Source organism: Lissotriton vulgaris, chromosome 12 (assembly GCF_964263255.1).
Source record: "Lissotriton vulgaris chromosome 12, aLisVul1.2, whole genome shotgun sequence".
Lineage (NCBI taxonomy): Eukaryota > Metazoa > Chordata > Amphibia > Caudata > Salamandridae > Lissotriton > Lissotriton vulgaris.
The window spans coordinates 426,359,800-426,371,818 of record NC_141700.1 but is presented as its reverse complement, the minus strand read 5'-3'; positions in this window follow the sequence as shown (position 1 = coordinate 426,371,818).

The following is a 12,019-nucleotide window of genomic DNA, read 5'->3' as shown; positions in this document are numbered from 1 at the left end:
ATAGTTAGTAGAATTAACTATAACGGAGGAATTGCAATGGTTTTGTACGAGTGAAATGTCCAGCTAACTATATCACCTCTGAAACCTATGTTTTTTTTCAATGAATTTCCAAGGTTTTTTAAATGCTAATTCCTAACTATAACAGCTCTGAAACCTATGTTTTTTTCATGTGAATTTCAAAGGTTTTTTAAATGCCAATTCTTAACTATAACATGCCTGAAACCTTTGGTCTTTTCAGTGAATTTCAAAGGTTTTTTTAAATGACAATTTTTAAATGTAATAATAGTTATATTTATTTTATTGATACTGATTTTCTACATTTTTTAAATATTTATTTTTACATATTTTATTTTTTAAATTACATTATATTTTTTTAATAAATAGTTTTTTTTAAATATTGAAACCGTTTTTTTTGTTTTATATATTTTTTTAAAATCTATTTATATTATATACTTTATTGGGTTTTTTTTTCAAATTGTTTTGGGGAGTCTGGCACCCAAAGCGTACCTTTCCCGATCACTAAGCGGTACCTAGCTACCATTTTAGGATTGATGTGTAGGATCCGCGTAGGATGTGCGATGGGTGTGTATTTTGCTGCCCGATCGCCATGTGACCGGTACGCAACTCCAGTCTCATACACGGCACATACGTGTTAGTTTACGCGACGCTTGCGCGCTTCCTTGTGATGTCATATACGTGTTCGACGAGGTGGGTGCGCGACTTTCCACATAATTTTTTAATGTCTAAAATGATATATATATGCATTTAATATACATATTAGGGCAAGACATTATCTAAGCTAATCATAAAAATAATATACTTTTACCTTTAATAAACTTATATTACTTTTAAATGCAATTTTGCAAAGTCACATTGGGTGCCTGCTGCCTGTGCGCAGGGTGCGCAGACCCCATGTGACCTAAAAAAAAAGATTTGATTAGTTCATAAAATTTCCCATTCTAACTATTGAAGGACCCCACCCAATTCCATCATTCTTCTTTGAGCTTCTTTGGAGGAACATCTCATAGCTAAGAAGAACTTCTTTTGGTTATTTCCATAGTTGCTATTGACTTTAATATCAAGATAATGGCTCTTGGACAGCAGCCAGCATCAGATTAAGATCATTCTTCTGATGATGGGTTTGTTCCTCAATCTGCATGCCCTGAGAGATACTCTTCAGTGGTCTGGGATATTTTTTTCAATTCCAGAGGGACAAAAAAAAGTCAACGCCACTAAAGTGACTTGCAAAATCTGCAAAAGGGTCCTGTCGAGAGGTGATCCAACTAAGAAGTATTCTTGCGGGGCCGCAAGCAAGATGAAGCACCTCAAGACTCTACACCCCGTGTGCCTGGCTAAGGAGGAGTGCAGAAGACTTCGTGAGAACCCTCTGCCAGCAGTCGCAAGTACATCTACGGCATCATCATCGCCTGGGCTCCCGGACATACGTGCAGAATTTGGACAAGTCAAAATTGGTTGCATTAAATGCAACAAACTGCTGTGCTACGGAGAGCAGTCCATCGACCTTATCTGCACAGCGCAGAGAAATCACCGGTATTAGATTTTTGTTTATTTTTTTCTTGACGTTGTGTTCCTCCTGTTCTTTTTTCTTTTTTAAAAAAATACAAAAAAATTACAAAATCATTCAAAAAACTACAAAAAAATATTTAAACAAAAAAGGTATTTTCATAACTAACTTCTCTGGTTTAAAAAAGAGCTATATTTGTATGATAGTGAGTGAAAGTTTAGTTGAATGTATGTGTAGTGCATACTTTACTGAAAGAATGCATCATTAGTGTATGGTGAATGTATAAGTGCAGAACTATAAGGAAGTGCTGCAGCATGACACTGTAACCTCTTTAGCTGCAGTGTGCTGTGGTACCTCTGAAGCACAGGGAATCAACATATGTCCATAAATATGTTGCAAGTCTATGCTTCCCTCTGCACTGCTGCTTAAACTGCAGCCATGCGGTGACACAGGCACCCTTGCACCATGGTGCAAGGATGTCTGTGTTGTGTGGAGTTTGTTTTTGTGCAGGAAGACACACCTTCCAGCACAAAAGTAAAGGCATTTTTCTCCTTCAATGTATGCTGTGCAATATAGCATATATTGAAAGAGAAAGAATGAGCAGAAATGAAAACAATTCTCCTTGTTGTGCCTTGCTACACCAATTGGAGGATGGTGCAGCATTCACACACATGTCCAGATTTATGATTTATGATAAATTTGGAGATGTGTCTTGTTCTATGAGTGTTCTGTGCAAATACGCACAGCAACATCTATAGAACGCTCTTTCAACGCAAAGTGGTGTATATGAGCAAAGTGGTGTATATGATGAGATTGTATTTACATGGAGAATAAAAGCTACAAAGACTGCCTTTTCCTCTCTTTGTGAATACGAAAGAGTGTCTTGCGTTATCACTATGTTACAAAAAGTGACATATTGTTGGCACAGGATGCTTCTAAATTTGCCCTATGAGTGCTTAGGTATTGGCAGACTGTAACAACAAGAACATATTGCTAGTTCATTGATTGAAAAATTGCATGAGAGTGACAGGAGGTAAACACAGAGTTATCTCTCCAAAGATGCTCAAATAAGAATGATGGAAATGATTGCGGTCCTTCAATTGGTACAATGGGAAATATTATGAACCAATCAAATCTTTTTTTTTCAGGTGACATGGGATCCTATGACAGGGAGATTCCAAAACTACATAGGTATAAACTGGGTGTTTTGAAGACTGTATTAATACTTTGTAGCTTCTTGCGGATGTGCATGCATAGTATATAAAGAAATTAAATTGTACTTCAGTTAGTGGCTAGGCCAATCTTTAAATATATGACTAATAAGGAGAGTAATTTCAGTACTGCAAAGAGAGAACAAGATCAATTTATAAGTACGTAGGTTTTGGCAAAGTGATAGGACATGTTTATAGAGTGGTGAAGGGAAGGGATTGGGCCTGTTGTGACATATGCAAACACACTATGTGACATGTTTTAAGTTGAGAAATTTAGTCTATTTTAATCCTGAAAGTCCCTGGTTCCTACTAGCCCGCCATGTCTCTCTAGTGAACACCAAACAGCTGCGTTGCAGAGAGATACTCCAAAGTCATGCCCCATTTTACATTTCTCTGCAATGCAACTCCCTAGCAATTTCTGCACATATCTGGCAGGTTAGTTGGCCCCCATCTTTCCACACTTATCTACTCCGTCCACCCCCCTTCTCCACCAGTTTGCAAACACAGCCTATTGTGCATATTAATACTTAGTTAATCTTACCTTCACAGTGGTCGGTGGTATGCAGTGTGTGCAAAGAATGACATATGTTAATGCCTGGAGGAGGTGATCGCAACGGTGGAGTTCCACGCCTCCACGTAGCACCTGGGCTTCCCCTTCCCTTGCTCCTCCCCTCCTACGAGGTAGATGGCAGCAGTGAGATGTTGGCGTCTGGGCAGTTTCTGCTGAATCGCTGCTGAGCTTCGGTGCGGACCGAGGGAGACATATACAATGGAGTTTGTGGGGGGGCCGCGAGGCCTGAGGCAGGAATTGGCTTCATAGCTGTCTGAATAAGAGCGAGGAGTCGATTCACGGACAAGCCAGCTGCCAGGCGGAAAACGATTCGGAGATTAGTCTAAGTCTGGATTGGTTACTTTGTATTCTGCCTTTCGTCACCTGTCTCAATCCTCGCTACTTCACTGTGAGCCCCCCCCCCGCCGCCGCAGCCTTTGGACATCTGGCAGCGGTCGCAGTGCGGGAAGGGACTAAGCTCCAGGGTTCCTTGCGGCAGGTTCGGCAGGCGCAGATACTGTGTGAGGGTCTGGTGCTTTGTAGCCGGAGGACTTTTTCTGGTTGGGGCTCTCAATTACCTGTCTCCAAAGCCTGAAACATCTAACACTCCTTGGTGAGTTTTCATCGGACACGTTATTTTTTCACTGGAAATTGCCTGGTTATTGCCACAATTAGTTTGTAGACTGCATTTTTTGGGGCCTCTTTAAGACTATAATTTTAAACAATTATGTGATGGGGAAACTGCTAACTGCGCATACTAAGGCGAGAATATGCCGTCAGCAAGCTAAAGAGGAGGCAGACGCAGCTAAACGCGCAAGTATGGAGATAGGCAAGGAGGAGACACCTGATGATATCTCTGAGAGCTCTGGGGAGGAGGAGGAAGAATCTCTTGGAGACATGCCTGTTATGCTTACACAGCCTAATTTAGGAAATATCCACCTCAATTTAGGAAATAAATTCGCGCAAGTGGCATCTGAGGGGGCTGTGGACAATTCTAAGGTTATATCGGCAGATCAGTGAGGGCAATCTACTTCAAATAATCTGAAGGTACTTAAAGACCCAAAGACCCCGGCGGCGGCTCCTAAACAATTTCCTCTATTTGAGAAGAAATCCGGTATGTCAGTGCCTAATAGTCCAACTCAGCCTGACATGGGACTAATATCTAATGTTATTTCAGAAAAACCGGCTACATCTATTGCTCTGCCCTTTTGGAAAACTTGGGCTCTGCCGTAAATCCTACTGATACCACCGTAGCTAATCTCTTACCTTCTCACGAAAAAAGCTTAATATCCGCTGTGAAAGAAACAGATGTTCCAGTAAACCCTACAGATTCACAAGTTGATCTCAGATCTCCGCGTGCCATTGATCTACATAGTCCAATTCTAGCGATGGACACTGAGACGGCTGGGGAATTTCAGATATCTGTTAAAGATATGTTAAATCTGATTTTGGATGAGGTGAGAGAAATGAAGCAATTTCAAAAAGCCGAGCTGGCAGTTATTCATCAACGATTGGATAAAATCGAGGATTCAGTGTCCTCCTTCCCTGCTCTTCTACAAGAGGCTGAGACTAGAATTTCGGGTTTGGAAGACCAAATGGTTGAAGTCAAGAAAGAGGTCTAAATCATTTCCAAAACCTCAAAAGAACTAGAGACTAAACTCGATGATTTGGAAAACTATAATCGAAGATCGAATCTTAGAATTGTAGGAGTCCCGGAAAAAATTGAGGGGTCTGACATGATGCAATGGGTAACCTCTTTTCTTCGGCAAGAAGTAATTCCTGAGTTTAAAGGGGACTTAACGATCACCCGAGCCCATCGGGTCCCAGCTCAGCCGTTCCCTAACTCCACACTTCCCCGTACTATTTTGCTAAACTTTTCTGATGTTCGAGTTAAAGAGACAATTCTGTCCAAAGCCTTTAAACAAAGACAATTCGCTGCTAATGCCACTACGAAATGCCGAATCTTTTCAGATATGTCTGCTGCTGCAGCCCGGAAGAGGAAGGAGTTTGTTAAAATCTTGCACTTATTCAAGGCCAAAGGGGCCCAAGCAATGATTGCACAACACTTTAAACTCAACGTTCTTGCTAAGGGCATATTTTATATGTTGTCAGACGTGAATGAAGCACAGGACCTACTTAACCGGATCTCACAAGATTAGAAAGAGCCTAAGGATTTGACTTACGTTTACATGGTTACTGTAGTTCGAAAGGACCTATTTGTTTTTTGAAATTATCTTATTCTTGCTCTGTTTTCTTTTTTTGTGATTAACTTGGGCTTCTCTAGGAAATTATGAATAGATCTTACAGGTGTGTGAGTAGGGGAGGGGTAGGGTTAAGGAAGGGACACAGAGGTTTAAGGGGTGTAATAACAAGGCACCTCTATGTTAGGGTTTAGGACCTTGTGGCCAGCATGGGGGGGAGTAACAGGAGTAGAGAGGGGCCATGGGGTGAGGAGTAGGAGGGTGGGGGGAGACACGGGAGATGGGGGGTTAAAAAAGAAAAAACATTGAAGTTGTTGGTGGTGGTGTTTTTCCTTGTGGAGTTGAAGGTTTTCGTTATCATATATTACTAGTAAGAGAAAAGCTGCTCGGACAGAATTCGCATATAATTGTTGAAGTGTGTGTTTTAAATGGTTATGATTTCAAATGTCTATTAGCAGGGGCCTTAAAATAATTTCTTTCAATGTTAACGGTCTAAATAATAGGAAACAAATGCGAGCAATTGAGTCATGGATCAAAATTGAAAATCCTGCTGTAATAATGCTCCAAGAGACCCATATTTCTGCAGCCAAAATTGATGAGTTCTCAATGTTTAAGATATGGGCCTCATTCCGGGGGTTTTCGTCCTCTACAATGTCCCAACAGGGGGTTGCGCTCTTCATAAATTAGAATTTGGAGGCTGAAATTATACAATCAGAAGAAGGTGGCTCAGGCAGGTGGTGTTGGGCTACATGTCTAGTGAAGAATAGATATAGGCCGAGTACCTTTGCTTGCTTCTATGCTCCAGTGGACGATAACCCTCATATCTACGAGGATTTGTTTCAATCATTGTTAATGGTGGGAGGGGATATCGTCATTGGTGGGGATTTCAATATTCTTATGAATACAATATTAGATACTACTACGTCCTCATAAAATCTGCTTACACCTAAATCTCAGAGATTAATCTCTAATAATATGACAATACTTGATCTGTGTGACCCATGGCGTTTACAAAATCCACAAAAAAAGATTTCACCTGCTGGTCGGGCAGGTTTAAGTCCTCCCAAAACGATTTTTTTTTTGGCCTCAAGACAGATAGATTTTTCTTATCAGCAGGTTTTCCATAATGATTTTTCGGATCATGCGATGTTAGCCATTGAGTTCAAATTGGGAGAAGAGATGAGAGTTCCTAAGAAATGATATTTAATAAGATACACTTACAAAATGAAACCTGGATCACTTCACTTAAATTGGAGATTACAGATTTTATTGCTCGTAATTCTGGTACAGCTCCTCTTCATATTATTTGGGATTCGTCGAGTGATAAGTAAGGATGCAGCTGATTGGTCGGCCGCCAGGGAATCTTGGAATTTATTACCATAAAAAATTCAGGCTCTCACTTTGCAAAGACAATCTAATCGCTCTGGTATTGTCCAAAAGCAATTAAATGAAGTTAAACGAGAACTTAGCTTAAATCTATTCGCACAAAGCAAAGAAAGTTTCCATAGACAACCTCAAAAAATCTATGAGGAAAGTAATTTTACTGGTAAATACTTAGCCTGGCAGGTTAAAGAGCAGGCAGCTGCAAATCAGATCCGTTCTTTAAAATGCCCCATCACACATAATGAGATTTCACAGCCGGGGGAAGTTGGCTCCATTATGCTGTCTCACTATCAAAAATCTATAGCAAACATCATGTTATAGATCATCAAAAGCTTTCTAATTTTTTGGGTGATATGCAATGCCTTTTCTCTCACAAATAGATCAGGAGACAATGATGAGTCCATTCTCTAAGAAAGAATTTGAGTTGGTAGTTAAGGACCTTCCAATTGGCAAGGCTTGTGGCCCGGATGGGCTCCCAGCTGAATTTTTTAAGGTTGTTTTTCAGTTCTATTTCTGATTTATTTTTGCAATTGTTAAATTCAATGCTCGATGGTGGGCAAGTTCCAGAGTCTTTTTGGGAAGGTACGGTGGTGAGCTTTCTGAAGAAGGGGAAAGGATCAAAAGATCCCAATTCATACAGACCCATTACATTATTGAATTCAGATTACAAAATCACTACAAAATTAATATCAATTTGTTTTAATACTATTGCTGCTGAATTGATTCATCCGGACCAAAATGGCTTTATTGCGGGTCGTCAATTAATTACAAACACACATTATTTGACTGAGGCATTAGACTATTTTGCTACACAAGGTGTTTCAGCTTTAATTTTACTGTTAGATGCAGAAAAAGCTTTTGATTTGGTGGTTTGAGCAACAATTTTTATTATTTTAGAGCACTTTAGAATACAACAACAAATTATTATTTAATTCAGAATTTGTACACCGGCGCCAAAGCCAATGAGATTATTGACTCTGTTATGGTGGGATCAGTTTTAGTTAAATGAGGCATGCGGCAGGGATGCCCTCTGTCACCTATTCTTTTGGCTTTTTTTATTGAGCCACTAGCCGTTGCTATTTGGAATTGTGCGAATGTTGCCCCCGATTACTTCTATGGCCAAAATCAAATTATACGCTGATGACATTATGCTATTAATTAAACCAGATCCGCAATCTCAAACTTATGCTTTACTGATTTTTGAAGAATTTGAGGCCTTAGGGGGATATCATATTAATAAAAAAAAGACTGAAATTTTGGTTTGCGGGGGCGTAGAGCCAGAATTACATCCAGATTTAAGCGGCTGTATTAATTCATGGCCCAAACGATATTTGGGGGTCCTGTTCTCTGCCTCAGTACTAGATTTATATATACTTAACTTTGACCCTCTTCTTCAGAAAGCCCGTTCTATGTTTGCTAGGTAGAACTCATTGCCATTATCCATTTTAGGACGGGTTGCACTGATTAAAATGTCCGTACTTCCGCTTTTTAATTTCTTATTTTCCACCATTCCCTGTTTTTTGCCCAGCATTTTTTTCTCAAAAGTAGAATCGTTGTTTTCAGGTTTTGTGTGGCGTAAAAAAACTCCTCGTATCTCAATAGGTACACTTTATGCAGATACAGATCAAGGTGGTCTTTCGCTACCAAATCTTAAAGACTACTACAATGCAGACTTTGCACAATATTTAGAGAGATTTAAAAATGGATTTCATAGGGTATATTTATCAATTTGTTTTTTGATCGAATCAGTCATGAGGCTCAAATTCCCTCCCCCCTCAAGGTACCCAAATCACCTAAACTTGTTCGATATAAGATCATGAACTGGTTGTTTAAAAGACGGGAAGCCATGTTTAAAAGATACTCTCTCCCCCAGATTAATTTAATGACCCCTTTAGTGAATGTTTTCGTCCTGATTTGCTGCTTTAACTAGTTTGGTGAAAGACACTGATTTACAGTCTGGGAATGTCAAATATATAAATATTTCAGTGTCTATGTTAGTGCTACATGTAAACATACAATTTTCACATTGATGTTCCCATTTATAACAAGGGCCAAAAAGATTTTAAGTTTCTATGCCTTCATTTTCCAATACGGTAAGCATATATATGTGAAATTCCTGAGCATCTTGTTGGATTTTCTGTGTAAATTGTGTAGAAGCAGAACATATATCCAAAAGATTACAAATATCAGAAACAGTTTGCATTTTACTTTTATCAGTTCTCAATTTTTAATAAGCAGAATGCAGCAAGGAACAAAATCTTTTTACCCGATTCTCCATAATTTGCTGTTGCAAACTTTCAAGAAAAAAAACAACATTGACCACTACATTAGCATTACAGTTGATACCTGAACTATTTTCAAACTGATAACCAACCATCTCTTCAACAGTGTCCTTTTTCTTTTTGCTTGCAATCACAACATTATCTTGTTTTTTTCCTTCTCTATAACTTTACTACAGATATTCTCATATCTTCTTTTTCGACCTACCACACACTTTTCAAATGCAGGATATTGACCTAAATTGGGAGCAAATGCTCTTCTTAACCTATTATACTCTTTCACACAGTTTGCATCTGCAGTAACCTTTGTGTCATCAAGATCAATCAAAAACAAACCAGATAAAGTTCTGACTCGGGACAAAGCAACATATGCCAGACCCTCTTTAAACACAGTACTTCCAATGTTCACCAAAGCACTGTCTACACTTAAATCTTGAGATTCATGAATAGTCACTGCATATGCCAGAGAAAGTGGAAACTGTTTTCTACAGACATATAAATCTTTAAAAAGCAAAAAACGAACTGAATAACAACCAAATTGTTTTACTTCTTCAATCTGATCAAATTTAATTTTTAAAAATGCAATTTCATCTGATTCTGATAATTAACAAAATCCACAAATGTACCCATTGCTCCATTAACTAAACCTTTTTCTACATCCAAATTACCCCTTAAAATTACCTGACATTTTATACATGCATATAGATTCTTTTCAAAACGAGCAGTGTTAGATATCGATTTTTCTAAAGAATCCAATTTTATTTTCAATTTTTACGTCAAAATAATAGTGATTCCTTCATGCTCTATTTTATCAATGGCTTCCATTTTTATTATTTCTTCATTTTCTAGATTTAAAAGTTGTTCATTGAATATAGAACACTTGCACAGTGTTGGCATTAAGCAGATTATAGATTTATTTTTGGCAATTTTCATATATATTTTCTCAGGAACTATATTTTCATTTGGAAACAAATTGGAAAGTAATCGACTTTGCAAAGCGTGTTTGCCATGTTCTGTCAGTACTCCAAATCTTATATCTTGAAGAATAGTTCCATAATCAACAGCATTTGCCTGTCGCATATTTGTAATGATGTCTTTGTATTCAAAATATGACCAAATTTTAACGTTTCCAACACTACCCAAAGACTTTCTGGTGTCTTCATGTGCAAGTTTTTTAAATACTGGTTGTCCTTTTACTGGAGTAAGTTGCAGTAGATCTCCAAAAACTATGACATGTTTTCCTCCAACTAAGACATTGTACTCTGTTTTAAGAATTTGCTGCATTCTTAAATGCACAAAAGTAAGCATTAAGTTTCAGACCAGGCATACCTGATAAATAATCAGAAGTTATATTTTCTTTAGCTCTCTTGAAGTGACCGCTGAGCCTGTAACCAGGCGAGGTCGCCCCCACACACCCCTGCTACTGCCTCCATCAGCTGTGCCCTTGCTGTGCCCTTCGCTGCCTCGCTGGTGCCTTCGTTTTTTCTCTTCGTTTTGCCTCCATCTGCTGTGCCCTCTGTTGTGCCCTTTGCTGCCTCGCTGCTGCCTTCGTTTTTATTTCGTTTTTCTCCCTCTCCTAACCTTTTTTCCTTTCTTCACAGGGCAACCCAGCCGCCGCTGAGCCGCCCTTTGCCCTCCTTTCCCACCGCTGCCTCCCTGCGGCCCGCCCCCCTCCTGCCCATTTGCTGCCCTGCTCCTGCCACCCAGCTGCTCCGCCCTCCCGGCTCCTTCTTAAGGAGACAGCACAGAGGTGCAGGGAGCGACCGCTGAGCCAGTAACCAGGCAAGGTCGCCCCCACACACCTCTGCTACTGCCTCCATCAGCTGTGCCCTTGCTGTGCCCTTTGCTGCCTCGCTGCTGCCTTCGTTTTATTTCTTTGTTTTGCCTCCATCTGCTGTGCCCCCTGTTGTGCCCTTTGCTGCCTCGCTGCTGCCTTTGTTTTTATTTCGTTTTTCTCCCTCTCCTAACCTTTTTTTCCTTTCTTCACAGGGCGACCCAGCCGCCGCTGAGCCGCCCTCTGCCCTCCTTTCCCGCCGCTGCCTCCCTGCGGCCTGCCCCCCTCCTGCCCATTCGCCGCCCCGCTCCCGCCACCCAGCTGCTCCTCCCTCCCGGCTCCTTCTTATGTCGCCCCCACGTACGCGCAGCGGGCGCACCGATTGTGTGCCGAAGGCGCGCCAAAGGTAAGCCCGTCTGCGCCCGTCCGCGCCTGGACCGCGCCCAGCGCCAGGACCCCTGACCCCCACCGACGCAAGACGACCCGACAAACCTACGACGCCGCGGCCCTCAATGCACTCAATACCGGCCGGACCCCCACCTTCTGCCGGGCCGCCCCGAAACGCTTCCACGGACCCTTCACCTGCACAACCTGCAAGTTCACCTGCCTCCGAACATGCACTGCACCCGCCAAGCCAAACCCCAGCAGCGACCTCAAGTGCATACTGCTCAACACCCGCTCCGTCCACAGACACGCCGTCGAACTCTGGAACCTGCTCGACACAACATCACCAGACGTCGCGTTCCTCACTGAAACATGGATGAACGCCTGCTCAGCCCCCGACATCGCCATCGCCATCCCGGATAAATACAAGATCATCAGGAGGGACCGCGTCAACCAGACTGGAGGAGGCATCGCCATCGTCCACAAGAACACCATCCGCATCACGACCGACGCCGACGATACCTACACCGCCGCCGAACACCTCCACTTCCAGATTCACACCGACCCAAAGACGACCCTCAGAGGAACCCTCATCTACAGACCCCCGGGACCACGCACACAATTCAGCAAAGACATCATGGACTTCATCAGCCCACACGCCCTTCCCTCCGCCGACTACATCCTCCTAGGGGACCTCAACTTCCACCTGGAG